Here is a 13,270-nt window from a genome sequence, read left to right on the forward strand (position 1 = left end):
TATATAATCATTAGTGAAATATGTATGGAAGATGTAGCTATCTTGAATGTATATTTATCTTTCTTTGTGTGTGGATAAAATAACAGGGTCACGGAGACCGTAGTCTGGCACTGTGGCCTGATGTGAGACCTTGCGCATAATTCAATTAGATAAGCAGGGAAACTCCCTTAGCTTCTCCCTTGAGCCCTGGCCAGGCTCTGGGGGAATCTAATGTGAGAGTGAAACCAGATGTTCTGCTGAAAACAAAGGTGCCGGTTATTCTGGGTTGCTGATTTTTGATATATAAGGCTGGACCCGCTCACAGCGACTTTGGAAGCCTCACCTATGGGTGGACGGACCACGTAGGATTTCCCACTTGCAGGGAAAGGTTCTCCAGATCCTCGCTGTAACCGGGGCTGCCCAGCGACTGCGGATCTGGATGATGGTAACGTATGCAAGTGGTGATGGATCTTTCTTAATCACTGTTCTCTCTCTCAGGTAGTAATGATTTGATGCATTACCCTGTATTTTCCTATTTGTTTAAGTGCACTATTCTGTCTTTTCTTACTGTATGTTTTCTGTATTATTCTGTTATATTATTTAGTTATTTCTAGTAAAATATGCCTGCTCTTTTCACTCTGGTGTCTGAGTTTAATTGGTATCCTTAATCAGCAAAACATAAATTGGTGTCAGAAGTGGGATCTGACAAAAATGCCATTATTTAAAGTGACCTTTGGATGTTTTAAATTGTATGAAAAGGTACCTATTGAAAAAGGAAAAGAAACTACAAATTCAAGTAAATGAGGGTGGATTTTGTTAACTGCATGTAGAAAACAACACCAGAGTAAAGAGAGGCTGTTGTTAGAGCGCTCCCAGATGGAGCGACAAATATGTGATTTGCAGAGACAAATAGTGATGTTGCAATGCCAGAATAAGTTGTTTGCTGATAAGCTGGATACTTATCAGACAGTGGTGGAGAAAGCTGCGGTGCGAGTAGCACAATATAATTATAGGAAAAGGAGAAACTGTAAGAAAGTGCATGCAGTGATTGCAGAAGCGGGTGTGCAGTGGCATCCCGGTAGAGATCCTAATATTGGGCAACCTGTAAGAAAGGATAGGATAGAGGATTATACACAGTATGAAGTAAATTATATAATTGAAAGATTTAAGCAGAGACCGGGGGAATCCTTGCTCTCTTGAATGGTGCGTTTGCATGATCAGGGAGTGGCAGGGGTAACCCTAGCTGCAGGAGATTCTAAAAGGTTTTTGATTTTAAGTTCAGATTCTTTTGTGCAAGATACATTTCGAAACAATGATCAGGATGTTAATTTGTTAACACTGGCTGCTCTGGGATGTAATACCAAATATCCTACAGAAAATGATAAAATGATTGGCTGGCATCTGACTGTCAGTGGTATATTTTGCGAGATTGTATAAAGCGAATGAAATAGGAAGGGATGAAAGCAGCTATTTTTGTAGGAGACGCTGACTTTATGATGTGGCATCCTTTGTCAGTCACTATGAGAAACAGAGTGATTAAAACCGTTCCACCGGCATATAAAAATGTAATTGTGCCCCTTCACATTAATGAAATAGAGGATCCCCTCGATGAAGTAATTGAAAAAGTGCAAGAGTTATGTGACCTTGATGAGAGGGGCCCCCGAAGGAGTTCAGAGTATCGAGATATTCGAGACAGCCGTAAAGGCAGTGAAAACAGGATTTCTCATAAAGAAAATTTTACTGCTTTCTTAGGGGATGGTATGCCCCGTGATAAAATTGATGGAATTTTGACCTCAGAATTGTGGAAGATATATAAACAGATGTCCTGGTTTAACCAGGATAGGGTTAAGTTTCCCCAGCAGTGGGGGGGAGCTCTAGCCGGGTTATTCAGATACCATGCGGATGTCACATCCTGGCAGGTCACATTTTTCCTGGCGCGGGAGCGCGGTGCACTTGTGGTTCTGTACATCGTGCTTCCCACTGCTGTATTTGGTAGCTATTTTGCTCTGTTAATTGCCATCACTATTACTGTTATTGTTATTGTTGTTGTTGGTTGTGTTGCTATTGCATTGTTGTATTAAACCTTTCCTTATTTCAGTCTTGGGGCTTTGTATTTCACTCCCTTTGTGCGGGAGGGGCAGCGGCCGCGTGGTCTCAGACCCCGGCAGGGGCTAAACCATCACAACAGAGAGGGCTGAATAAACCCAACAAAAAAGTATAAAATTCACAGGCCAAGAAGGCAGGGACAGCTCAGCCTACGGCCCCACCTCTTGACCCTTGACGGGACCCTCCATCTGCTCACGGAGGGCTCCCCGTGAGTGGATCACCGGTTCCGGGGGTGAAAGAGGATTGGGCACTGTTCTCTGACTTGTACCCTTTGCAGGGGGCAAGGGAGGTGAATCAATATTATAATCAGCACATATGAATTAATGGCCAAGCCCCAGAACAGTGGGTGCAGAAGGACCAACGGCCCCATGTAGAGCTTAAAGTTTTTTTGTTGTTTCTTTTTGTTTGTTGGTTTTGGTTTTGTTTTTTTTTTTAAACAACTAGTCCCCACAAAATGTAAATGCCCTAATTGACACTGGAGTGGAGACCTCCTTAATATATGGGAACCCCAGGAAATTTAAAGGACAACCTGTAATTATTACAGGTTTGGGAGGAAAATAAATTAAAGCTGTACAAACACAAATGGAAATGAAAATAGGAAAACTCTCAAAACTATTATATTCAGTCATGATTGTCCCCCTTCCTGAATATATAATTGGTATAGACATTCTAAAAAGACTAACTTTAAATCTTTCTAATAGTCAGTATAAACCCTGTATTAGTGCCAGACCAGTTATGGTCGGCAAAGTAAAATTGCCTCCTGTGCAGATCCTGGCTGCAACTAAGTTAGTTACAATGAGGCAATATAGAATTCTGGAAGGACATGAAGAGATATCACAGACAATTAGAGATTTATTAGATGTAGAAGTTTTGAGGTGGCAGTCCGGTGTGGCCTGTCAAGAAAAGTGATGGATCCTAGAGAATGACAGTGGATTTTAGAGAAGTAAACAAACATACTGCACCGCTTGCAGCAGCTGTGCCAGACACTGTCACTTTAATAGAAGTTTAGAAACATCCAGGAACTTGGTATGCTGTAATAGATTTAGCTCGTGCATTTTTTACTATCCCAATTGCAGAAAAGCATTGGGACCAATTTGCTTTCACAAGGGTGGCTGCATAGCCCCACTATCTGTTATAGAATTGTAGCTGAACGCTTAGATGAAATACAGCTGCTCCTCACACACAATTAAGCCACTATATAGATGATATTTTGATTCAAGGAAATGATGAGGAGGAAATACAACAAATTCTTGAATTAGTGGGAGATCATATGAAACAGAAGGGTTGGGAAATTAACTCTGCAAAAATCCAAGGACCGTGTCAGACAGTGAAGTTTCTGGGAATTCAGTGGCATTGCGGGCATCAAGCCAGCCCCACATGGCCCTGACCACCCCAGAAATCCATCTTATATTCCAGGACAACCTGTCTTAGTCGAACTCCCCACAGTGGGAGCAGTACCATTGGTATTGGATACCTAAATAAACAAGTACACCTGGAAAGCCAAAGATGCTCATGGAAAGGAGCACAAAATTAATACAAGGTGGATTATCCCATCTTTCTAATTATAACCCACTTCCGGTTCTCAAAATGAACCGAGAAGCTTTTCTTTCCTTTTTCTTGCAGGTAAACCCCCCCGGAGAAAGATATCCTGAGTCACGACGGGGGATCCTTATGTGAATTTAAATTTTTGTATAGTGTTGACGTTCACTGTCTTATTAATATTTCTAGGATGTATTGTCTATCATTGCAAAAATTGCTTTGGGTGACTGTTCCCCTCTCCCTTGGTTCTGGGGGAAACTCCGGCTTCCTAAGTGTTAACCAAGAATTGGAGGAAAAAGAATTTGTGGGTTTAGGTCATTCTGTTGCCAGTATTATGAGCAAACAACAGACACCAAATCAGGGGAAGGTCCCTTTGCTAATGGGGCCTGGGCTTTAAAAGGTCATTACTGGGCCCATGAAGGTGAGGTGGAGGTACCAAGGCCTAAACCACACATGCAGTCTGGGCTGGGGGCATGGAAATCCATTTTTCTGCTGCGTAGGCAGACCCCCAACTCCAGCGAGCCAGACCACTATCTTCAGCTCCACAATTGACAACAACCAACAGAATATTTTCCCTTGTGATATGTATGTGTTGGTCTTGTAAGTGTCCGTGTAAACTTTCTTGTAATTGTACTTGTTCATGTAGACAACCACCTTCTTCCCCCAGTCCCCAAGGACCGGGAGCATATCCTTGGGCCCAGCCTGGGACACATTTTGGTTAAATATGTTTGGTTAAAATATTGTTAATTGACATTGTTATTGTTACTGTTACCTTTATTATATGTTTGGTTAGAATGTTGCTAACCATTGTTAGTGTTAATATTGGTTTATTTGTTATTTGTAGTGTTATTGCTCATTTACCTTTATTTAAATCTGGGATAGAAGTTTCTAGGCCCAGATGACGCATGTGCTTTAGGATAAGGGGGCGTGGAAAGCGATTTCCCTGCTGCGTATGCTGACCCCAACTTTGGCAGACCAGGGCAACAGACCACGTGGACTGCCAGGGCCGCCAACGCTCAGTGGTATATTGCCAGAACTGCAGAAAAATAATGGATCACATGTTAGTGGTGATTCCAATTCACTTTATAGCCTTAACTTTGTCAACTATTATATTAATTGCTCTTCTAATATGTCTTTTTTGTCCTTGTAAATGTCCACCATGTAAACTGCCGTCATGTTCTTCTACTGATTCCTCACAACCTTAAAATCGGTTTGTAGAATGTTTTGGTTTTGTAGAGTTAGTTAATTTTAAGCATGACATGTTTGTTAGAGATGTTGTTAGCTATATGCTTGTTAACTGCAGATATTCGTATTTGTTAAAGATATTGTTAGTTACATGTTTATTAATGGAAAATGTATATGTCTGTTAAAGATGTTATTAGTTATATGTTAGCCAGAAATATTGTTAGTTATCGTTTTGCACGCTATTTCTGTCCTTTCTTTCTCTCTCTTTATATCTCTATTCTTCGCGCCACCACGAGGACAGCAATGTCGAGCCACGGGGCAGTGTGAGAGACGGTATTGTCTCGACATTGCTGCTGCACCACTACCACTACCTGGCCTCAACATCCTGTCACCATGGAGGTGTACACTCTGAAGGAGATGAACTGTCCATGAAGAAACCACCATATCCGCCTGAAGCCAGAACAACAACATCCTTGGCAGTGCCTGCCAAGCTGTGCTTGCGCACGAGCCAGGTGGAGAAGAAATCAGGGTGAGGAAGGTGTGCGGAGGCTGAAGACGCCGCAGGCTGACACCCTCCCCCCTCGAGCACGACCACCGTGAACACCTGGACATGCGCGCATGAAGGAACACGCGGCGGCACGTATGACAATGAGCTTCGTGGAAATGGGAAGACTCTTTGGAGAAATTGTGGGGACTGGGACAATAAAAGGACTGCGTACTCCTCTCTCAGGGCTCAGAGCTGGGATTTCAGGAGAGACCGAGCCAACAGGACATCGCTGGATATGGGAGACCTCGGCTGGTCCGAGGGATCAGAATGTAAGTTTGGTATTGACCTTGAGCAGATAACCGTGTACCCCTAAGAGGCTTGAAAGTCCCGAGAAGAGCTGAGTAAACAAGAGTAAGGAACTACCAGACCGGAACTGCCTGACCACAAGGAAAGGAAGTTTATCGAGGTTGCAACAGAGAAGAGGTCATCCAATCATGAACTGTTAGACTCTAATTAAACCAATCATATATGAACATATACTCTTAATAACGTTATAAAAAGGCTTGCTAGAACAATAAAGTAGCCATTTTGCAGAATTCGGTATTTGTCGTGTCCGTCTCAACAGCGACATCTGGATTCGTGGTGGTGGTAACTGACCTTGCTGCATCTCTTCCATTTGCTTGCTTAGGTATTCTGATTCTTTCTTTCTTCTTCCCTCTGTTCTATCGCTATTATCCCTTGTTACAGGAAATATAGCTTGCAAGGTTGTATGGCATCTAACCTAGTTTGTGTCTTAAGTTCAGTACTGAGATCGTTTAAGAACCCTCCCTGATATTGGATCAGGACATGCCTGACGAGACATCATCAATTGATGAATGAAAATGATGAATGATGCTCTTTTCACTCTGGTGTCTGATTTTAATTGGTATCCCTAATCAGCAAATCATATCCTTAATCAGCAAAACACTGGTCTGCAATTTATTGCAAACAACTTGAGCAGTCTGAGCCTAGTGAAGGTTTTAAAGTCCTGCTATGCAGCTTGAGGAGCCCCTTGTAGTTTAAACCCAGCCGGCAGCCAAACACCATGTAGCCTCTCGCTCACCCTCCTCTGTCCTGGGGGATGGGGGAGAAATTGGAGGGGTAAAGGAGTGGGGATAGTGTTGAAAAAAATGCACAGTGTGTGGCTCAATGCAGGGCTTTGGGGCAGTCAGTGGGATTTCATGAAAATCCCCTGATTACATGCAGGGAGGTCTGTTCCTCGCTGAGGCTCCCCGATGCTGTTGGTGCTGCTACTGCAGGTGCTCAGTGGCAGTGTTTGCAAGAGAGTTCCTTCCAGCACCGCATGGGCATGCAGTCTGGGAGGTGAGGGAATGACTGGGGAGACCCAAGGATGTGTACTCTACAATCCCCATCACCCTCAGCTGAAATTTTTCTTGCGATGTGATGGATGGTGTAATGCACTTCACTCGTAAGAGTAAAGTAGCAATATGTATATTGATATAAAACAGTGATTTAACAAAGTTTGATAGTAAATGTGACAATGGTTTAACAAGATTCAGTGGTAAGGTTCACTTGATTATTTACTGCATAGAGGACAGGGTCAGACAAAACTGTCAGGGAGATCCTCCCATTGAGTCACAAGATTCAGAAAGGACCCCCTTGCTTTCTAAACTCCTTCCCAGAGAGGAGTCTAGGTGTGGCTGGATCCACTCCTAGTCCCAGACTTGATCGATGGTTTATTTCTAAAGGATTGTATATGCGCAATAAATCCTTTCTATCATTAGCTAAGATTTCAAAGTTTAGCATGCTATTAATCACTTACTGAGAATCTGTTGCAGCAAGGACTCTCTCAACCTTGAGGAGTAACCTTGAGAGGCATCCCTACTCAAGGGGACATCCTGGCGTGCAGCCCGCTCAGCACGCCCTGGGCTGTCCACTATTTATGGAGTAAGATAAATGACTTACAGTCATATTTGCATACCAACTACAGATATTAGTTCCAAATTTGGCTCAATTCCAACATTGACCAGCACTGTGGTTAGGTAGGCATATTGTTCAAATTAGTACTTCGCTATTGTATTGTTATCTGTCTCCCCCAAATCCACTTCGAGTAAGATCACCGGACATCCACTGCCACTGGTGGTTATCACTTGAATGGGCTTACGGGAAATACAGGTCAGGTTGGGGACGGGGAGCACACTGCCACAGAAGACAGACAGCAATAAAAGTCCTGCCTTTCTGATAGAGGCAGGTTTCTAAAGCGTTCCTTACACCCCTGTTTTGATGTTCCTCCCAAAGACCCCCGAAGACGCCCACCATGAGGCAATGCGCAGGTGCAAAGAGAACATAAACTGCTGACACCAGCCTTTTGAACTAACCCAGCCTCACTCATGCATATGTATGTTTGTGTTATGTAATCCAATGAATATTTATCCACACTCTATAAGTGTTTGGTAAAATGTGCTGTTGGTGTGCAAGCTTTGTGGAGAAATCCCCTTGCACCCCAGCTGCAGTAAAACATACCTGCTTTATAACTCTATTTCGAGTTGTAGAGTTGTAGTGGTTTGACCTTGGCTAAATGCCAGGTACCGATCAAGTCACTCTATCACTTCCTCCTCCTTTCCCCTTTTTTTTCTCAACAGGGCAAAGAAGGGAAAGAAAATAAGATAGGAAAAAAAACCCCCAACCCTTGTGGGTAAACAAAAGCAGTTTTAATATAAGCAAAGTGAAGCAAAGGTCCGCGTGCGGAAGCAAAAAAGAAAACAGATTTATTCTCTACTTCCCATGAACAGGCGATGTCGGGCCTTCTCAGGAAGCAGGGCTCCAATACGTGTAGTGGTTGCCTCGGAGGATCAAGGGTGACCCCACCCCCTTCCTCCTTTCTCCCAGCTTTATACTGAGCAGACGTCATATGGTCTGGAATATCCCTTTGGTCAGTTCGGGTCAGCTGTCCTGGTTGTGTCCCCTGCCAAGATCTTGCCCACCCCGTCCCACTGTGTGGGGGGAAATGTCGGAAAGAGCCTTGGTGCTGTGTAAGCACTACTCAGCAGTAGCCACAACACCAGTGTGCTATCAACACCCTGCCAGCTCCCAACATAAAACACAGCACCATGAGGGCTGCTACAGGGGAAAACCAATTCCGGCTCAGCCAGACCCAGTACAAGAATCTTTTTCCACGAATCAGTTGGCACCCCAGATGGGACCCTCTCTGTCCGGCTGCAGGACCTGCTGAGACGAGGACACTCCAGGCGCACCCCTAGGTTTCTTTCTCGGAGAACCTCCCTCACTCTCCCGATCTCTGCAGGGACAGACAAGGACCACCCATCGGCGGCGGATCAGGTATGTTGGAGAACGGGGAGACCTGTAAGTCGTAAGGAGATGTCCTATGCAAGGTAAAAGAGCCTCTGTGCTCGTCCTGTCCCTGGGGTTGGGGTGCGAGTCCCCAAGTAGAGTGGTAGTGGGCCCGTGGGTTGCAGGGTGGTTTCGACACTCTGACCACATTGGTATCCTGGGTCAACTTGGGTACTCCTAGTATAGGGGTACGGGAGTGGTGTGGCATTGCTGTGTTACCATCAAATGTAAAATCTGGTACCGTTTATAATAATTTAGTTGATATCAGTCAGGTGTGGATTTGTGGTAAATGATAAATGGCAAACGGCTCATGGTATATGATTTATGCTTTTGGCTTTGTTTTATGACTTTTATGATTTAGCAATTGTTGTAATTGGTGTTTCGATGTTTGTAGTATTTGTCATTTGATGTTGTGTGAGTAATAAGTGTAAGGGGCCTCTTTGTGTGGTTGTGTGATTGTTCTGCGTGTGTGAGACGCAGCCCAGCTGCAGCTGCGGAGTGCGGAGTTCTCTGACCCGCAGTTCTGTTATCCCGTGAGGGAAGCAGCTGGAGAGGAACGAAGCGCAGGGCAGACTGTACCAGTGGGGGGGTAGTGCAGGACCAGTTAACATTCCTTAGTACAGAGCGCACTAGTGCCCGCCCTCTGGGTCACTGGTGCTGCCTGTTTGTTCGGGCTCAGTGTTTTAAGTGTCATAGGTGAAATATCTCCTCTAGCGGGATGTCGGGCTCACCATTAGCCAGGGTCCTTATTTCTCCATGCGGGAACAGAAACGACGCAACACCAATGTGATTATCAGGTCGTCCATCTTTTTTTTTTTTATTATTCCTTTTCTGGTTACATTTATATTCTACTAAGTTCCGTACACGCACTCATCTATCTTCTAATAGGCTACAGGTCATCTACACGTGCTGTTCACACGCCTCTACAAGCATTTGCATTGGTTAATTGCAATTAGCACGTAAAGCCCCAAACTTGCCAAAACTCCCTTATCTCATACCCTGTTTTGCTCAGACTTGTGTGCTTTTGCTGACCACAGGTGTTTCTCACTTATCTGCTGTCTTGTGTGTTTTTGCCAGCCTTATTTTGCTGGCCTTGTCTTCGTCCTTGCATTCTTCTGTCTGCACTAACTTTCTCCCAGCGCAGCCCAGACTCCTACAGCGGGAGGCAGTAATTTTGTGTTAATTGTTGTCTTGAATTTAGGTGCGTACTCTGTGGGGAGAGTGCACCTCTGTACCATCTGCCTGAGGGGGATATTGTCAGCTTAATCGGGTAGCGTTTTAAGGTAAAGTAGATGAGATGGGAAGTGGCCGGAGTGGGGAAATAGTCAAAAAGAGTCTCCTAGGCTGTATTTTAAAATGCTGGAAGAAGATAGGGGGACCTCCAGGCGCAAGGGTGAACAAAAAGACACTAATCAAATATTGCAATCAGTGGTGGCCCCTATATAAATTGGATGAGGGGGAAAATGGCCCCTTAATGGGTCCTTGAATTATAACACCCTGCTACAAGTGATGCTGTTTTAAGGAGGGATGAAGTCTCCTATGCAGACATGTTTTCCACCCTCCGAGACCATCCTGAATATCAAAGAGGCTGTGGCCTGGCACTCCCACGAGATCCTCTAGTGCTGGCACTGGAAAAAGAAAATAAGAAGGAAGGGAAAGAGAAAGGGGCCGAAATAAAGGATTTACCAGAGTACTATAAACCACTGGTAGGAAGCCGGCAGGAGGAGAGTGAAAGTTTGGAGGAGCCAGAGCCAGGCTCCCTGCCTCACAGCAACGGGAGAAGCGAGCGAGCGGTGGTGCCTGCTGCTCTGAGAGAGGCCGTAGGGCTGGATGGGGGGGGGGGGGGGCCTGTCAGAATAAAAGTCCTGTTCACTTCCTTTGATCTTGCAACTTGGAAAACTGTAGTGAAGTGGTATCGAAGCGACTCTGTTGGGGTGACCAAGCATTTTCAGTTTCTAATAAAACACCCGCGCTGGGACCCCAACAGAGGAGCCCATATGAGATTGCTAAATGCACATAGAGATTGGATTGTAAGGGGCATGGAGCAGGCTATACCGAAAGCAATTAACTGTGCGGCCCTATACGCTGTTCGACAGGGACCTAAAGATACTCCATCAGAATTCCTGGAGAAGCTGCGGGATACCGTGAGGCGACACACACCCTTAGATCCAGGATCAGAGGTGGGAATACAACAGTTAGTGTCATTATTCATAGGGCAATTAGCACATGACATTCAAAAGAAGTTGCAAAAGCTGAAACTGTCAGAGAGTAGGAATTTGGAGACCTTGTTGGACAGAGCATAGGGAGTATATAGCAATAAGAGAGGAGGAGATCTGCATCCTGTTGTAGCAAACCCATATACATTATTAATTAGATTAGCACCAGAATTGGCTTGGTTTACTGTGCTGGACCTAAAAGATGCCTTCTTTTGCTTGCCTTTGAGCTCCAAAATTCAGTTATTGTTTGCATTTGAATGAGAAAACACGGAATCCGGAAGGAAGATGCAATTAACATGGACTGTGCTACCCCAGGGGTTTAAAAATAGCCCCACTCTTTTTGGAAACCAACTAGCTAAGGATCTGGAGCAATGGGAGCGACCACATGGAATCGGGGAAGTCCTGCAGTATGTAGAGGATTTATTAATAGCCACAGAGACTAAAGAAATGTGCATAACATGGACTATTAGTTTATTAAATTTTTTGGGACTTAATGGTTATCGAGTCTCTCCACAGAAAGATCAAGTAGCTCAGCAGCAAGTAACCTACCTGGGATATGAGGTCACAGCTGGCCAACGGACCCTAGGGACTGCAAGGAAGGAGGCCATCTGTCAGACCCCTCGGCCACAGACAGCTAAAGAGCTCCGCACGTTCCTAGGAATGACCGGATGGTGTCGCTTGTGGATATATAACTACGGACTCATGGTAAAACCCCTTTATGAACTATTAAAATCAAATCCAAAAACCCTCACTTGGAATGGAGAGGCGGACAGAGCATTCCATCAGCTGGAAAGAAAGCTGATGGATGCCCCTGCTTTGGGTTTACCAGACATCACTAAGCCTTTCTGGTTATTCTCCCACGAGAAACAGGGAATAGCCCTAGGGGTCCTGGCCCAAAAGTTGGGACCAGATAGAAGGGCAGTGGCATACTTCTCTAAACAACTCGATGAAGTAAGCAAAGGATGGCCTAGCTGCCTGAGGGCAGTAGCAGCAGTAGTTCTAAATATCCAGGAAGCACGAAAATTCACATTGGGCTAGAAAATCACAGTATTAGTATCCCACACGGTGTCTGCAGTACTCAACATGAAGGGAGGACACTGGCTTTCACCTCAAAGGTACCTGAAATACCAAGCCCTCCTAGTGGAACAGGATGATATAGAAATAGAGGTTACTAATATTGTCAACCCAGCTTCTTTTCTCAGTGGAAACACAGGAGAACCAGTGACACACGACTGCCTGGAAACGATTGAAGCAGTTTATTCCAGCCGACCAGACCTCAGGGAGGAACCATTAGAGGACGCTGATGAATCCTGGTATACGGACAGGAGCAGTTTTGTTCGACAAGTGAAGTGCTAAGGCTTGGACAACAGGCCCAAGCCTGAGTTGACCTATAGATGAATCCTGTATATTTTATAACTGATAACCATTGTGCTAGTAGGTATTGTACTAAGTTATAACAACCCACTTATGCTGGTGTAAAAAGTGCTAAAGCATTGAAATACTGCAGCCTGAGCAACAGGCCCCAAGCTGAAGCTGCTAATCCAACAGGAGAATGAAACCAGAAACTTTCCACTCAAAACAAAGATGCCAGCTATTCTGGCTTGTCGATCTCTGGTATATAAGGCTGGGCCCGTTTGCAGCGACTTTGGATGCCTCACCTATGGGTGGACGCACCGCGTAGGATTTCCCACTTGCCAGGACAGGCTCTCCAAATCCTCACTGTAACCGGGGCTCCCCAGCGTCTGCAGATCTGCATGATGATGATAATATATGCAAGTGGTGATGTATTTCTCTTAATTACTATTCTCTCTGTCTCTCGTGTAGTAATGATTTGATGCATTACTCTGTTTGTTGCTTTAAGTGCACTATTCTGCTTCTTCTTACTGCATGTTCTCTGTATTACGCTGTTATATTACTTGGTTATTACCAGTAAAGTACGCCTGCTCTTTTCACTCTGGTGTCTGGGTTTAATTGGTATCCTTAATCAGCAAAACAAGGTATCCACAAGGCAGGATACACAGTAGCCACTGAAGATCAGGTAATAGAATCAAAAGCTCTTCCTCCGAATACCTCAGCTCAAAAGGCAGAAATAATAGCTCTAACGCAAGCACTGGAAATGGCCAAAGGCATGAAAATTAATATATGGACAGACTCTAAATATGCTTTCAGAGTGGTCCATGCTCATAGGGCAGTGTGGAAAGAGAGAGGACTCTTGTCTGCATAGGGCAAACATATAAAGCATGCCAAAGAAATCCTCAAACTCCTGGAAGCAGTGCAACTACCTGAAAAGGTGGCTATAATGCATTTTAAGGCTCACCAAAGAGGAAATTCCACCCATGAACTTGGCAACGCTATGGCAGATCGTGAGGCCAAAAGAGTGGCTGAGAAAGGTGAAATAGAAGTGCAG

Source organism: Strix aluco, chromosome W (assembly GCF_031877795.1).
Source record: "Strix aluco isolate bStrAlu1 chromosome W, bStrAlu1.hap1, whole genome shotgun sequence".
Lineage (NCBI taxonomy): Eukaryota > Metazoa > Chordata > Aves > Strigiformes > Strigidae > Strix > Strix aluco.